The sequence below is a fragment of the Ipomoea triloba genome, chromosome 3 (genome assembly GCF_003576645.1).
Source record: "Ipomoea triloba cultivar NCNSP0323 chromosome 3, ASM357664v1".
NCBI lineage: Eukaryota > Viridiplantae > Streptophyta > Magnoliopsida > Solanales > Convolvulaceae > Ipomoea > Ipomoea triloba.
In genome coordinates, this window is record NC_044918.1 from 13,350,275 (window position 1) to 13,353,464 (window position 3,190).

Sequence of the window (3,190 nt, forward strand, 5' to 3'; positions counted from 1 at the left end):
ACCTAATGTAAGAGGAACAATGGTCCTCCGAGGCTTAACTCATGAACAATTGGCGCTTGTGGATGTGTATAAGTCAGAGAATTTAATTGGGGGGAAAGACTTTGATCCGAGTGTGCTAAGGGAATTTGGGTTTGAAGACATGGTAAATCGGTTGCTAAGACACCCGCAATGGAGCAAAGTATTCGAATGGAGAGGACCGACATATACTCCGGTTACCTATGAGTTTCTTGCTTGAGATGTGTCCCACTAAAACATTAGGTTCCCTATGCGTGGAGTTCAGACTTACATTTCCTTATTTTTCATGGACTTTACTGTTTTTTTTAGGAAATGGGAAGAAGCAAAGAACAAGCCTTGAAAAGAAATTATGAAGAAGCAAGCACAAGCCGAACAATGGTCAGAGCAGAACCACCACCTCCATGACCACAAGTTGAACCTAATGTAAGAGGAACAATGGTCCTCCGAGGCTTAACTCATGAACAATTGGCGCTTGTGGATGTGTATAAGTCAGAGAATTTAATTGGGGGGAAATATTTTGATCCGAGAACATGGTAAATCGGTTGCTAAGATAACCGCAATGGAGCAAAGTATTCGAATGGAGAGGACCGACATATACTCCGGTTACCTATGAGTTTCTTGCTTGAGATGTGTCCCACTAAAACATTAGGTTCCCTATGCGTGGAGTTCAGACTTACATTTCCTTATTTTTCATGCACTTTACCGCTTTTTTTAGGAAATGGGAAGAACCAAAGAGCAAGCCTTGAAAAGGAATTATGAGGAAGCAAGCACAAGCCGAACAATGGCAAGAGCAGAACCACCACCACCACAACCACAAGTTGAACCTAATGTAAGAGGAACAAGGGTCCTCCGAGGCTTAACTCATGAACAATTGGCGCTTGTGGATGTGTATAAGTCAGAGAATTTAATTGGGGGAAATACTTTGATCCGAGTGTGCTAAGGGAATTTGGGTTTGAAGACATGGTAAATCGGTTGCTAAGACACCCGCAATGGAGCAAAGTATTCGAATGGAGAGGACCGACATATACTCCGGTTACCTATGAGTTTCTTGCTTGAGATGTGTCCCACTAAAACTTTAGGCTCCCTATGCGTGGAGTTCAGACTTACATTTCCTTATTTTTCATGCACTTTACCGCTTTTTTTAGGAAATGGGAAGAACCAAAGAGCAAGCCTTGAAAAGGAATTATGAGGAAGCAAGAACAAGCCGAACAATGGCAAGAGCAGAACCACCCCCTCCACCACCCCAAGTTGAACCTAGGCTTAGTTGAACCTAATGTACCGCCTGTGGATATATACAAGTTAGAGAATTTTATTGGAGGGAAATACTTTGATCCGAGTGTGCTAAGGGAATTAGGGTTTGAAGACATGGTAAATCTGTTGCTAAGACACCCGCAATGGAGCAAAGTATTCGAATGGAGAGGACCGACATATACTCCGGTTACCTATGTGTTTCTTGCTTGAGATGTGTCCCACTAAAACATTAGGTTCCGTATGCGTGGAATTCAGACTTACATTTCCTTATTTTTCATGCACTTTACCGCTTTTTTTAGGAAATGAGAAGAAGCAAAGAACAAGCCTTGAAAAGAAATTATGAGGAAACAAGCACAAGCCGAACAATGGTAAGAGCAGAACCACCACCTCCACGACCACTAGTTGAACCTAATGTAAGACGAACAAGGGTCCTCCGAGGCTTAACTCATGAACAATTGGCGCTTGTGGATGTCTATAAGTCAGAGAATTTAATTGGGGGGAAATACTTTGATCCGAGTGTGCTAAGGGAATTTGGGTTTGAAGACATGGTAAATCGGTTGCTAAGACAACCGCAATGGAGCAAAGTATTCGAATGGAGAGGACCGACATATACTCCGGTTACCTATGAGTTTCTTGCTTGAGATGTGTCCCACTAAAACATTAGGTTCACTATGCGTGGAGTTCAGAGTTACATTTCCTTGTTTTTGATGCACTTCACCGCTTTTTTTAGGAAATGGGAAGAAGCAAAGAACAATCCCTGAAAAGGAATTATGAGGAAGCAAGCACAAGCCGAACAATGGCAAGAGCAGAACCACCCCCTCCACCACCCCAAGTTGAACCTAATGCAAGAGGAAGAAGGGTCCTCCGAGGCTTAACTCATGAACAATTGGCGCTTGTGGATATGTATAAGTCAGAGAATTTAATTGGAGTGAAATACTTTGATCCGAGTGTGCTAAGGGAATTTGGGTTTGAAGACATGGTAAATCGGTTGCTAAGACAACCGCAATGGAGCAAAGTATTCGAATGGAGAGGACCGACATATACTCCGGTTACCTATGAGTTTCTTGCTTGAGATGTGTCCCACTAAAACATTAGGTTCCCTATGCGTGGAGTTCAGACTTACATTTCCTTATTTTTCATGCACTTTACCGCTTTTTTTAGGAAATGGGAAGAACCTAAGAGCAAGCCTTGAAAAGGAATTATGAGGAAGAAGCACAAGCAGAACAATGGCAAGAGGAGAACCACCACCTCCACCACCACAAGTTGAACCTAATGCAAGAGGAACAAGGGTCCTCCGAGGCTTAACTCATGAACAATTGGCGCTTGTGGACGTGTATAAGTCAGAGAATTTAATTGGAGTGAAATACTTTGATCCGAGTGTGCTAAGGGAATTTGGGTTTGAAGACATGGTAAATCGGTTGCTAAGACAACCGCAATGGAGCAAAGTATTCGAATGGAGAGGACCGACATATACTCCGGTTACCTATGAGTTTCTTGCTTGAGATGTGTCCCACTAAAACATTAGGTTCCCTATGCGTGGAGTTCAGACTTACATTTCCTTATTTTTCATGCACTTTACCGCTTTTTTTAGGAAATGGGAAGAACCAAAGAGCAAGCCTTGAAAAGGAATTATGAGGAAGCAAGCACAAGCCGAACAATGGCAAGAGCAGAACCACCCCCTCCACCACCCCAAGTTGAACCTAATGAAATAGAAACAAGGGTCCTCCGAGGCTTAACTCATGAACAATTGCCGCTTGTGGATGTGTACAAGTCAAAGAATTTTATTGGGGGGGGAAATACTTTGATCCTAGTGTGCTGGGAATTAGGGTTTGAAGACATGGTAAATCTGTTGCTAAGACACCCGCATTGGAGCAAAGTATTCGAATGGAGAGGACCGACATATACTCCGGTTACCTATGAGTTT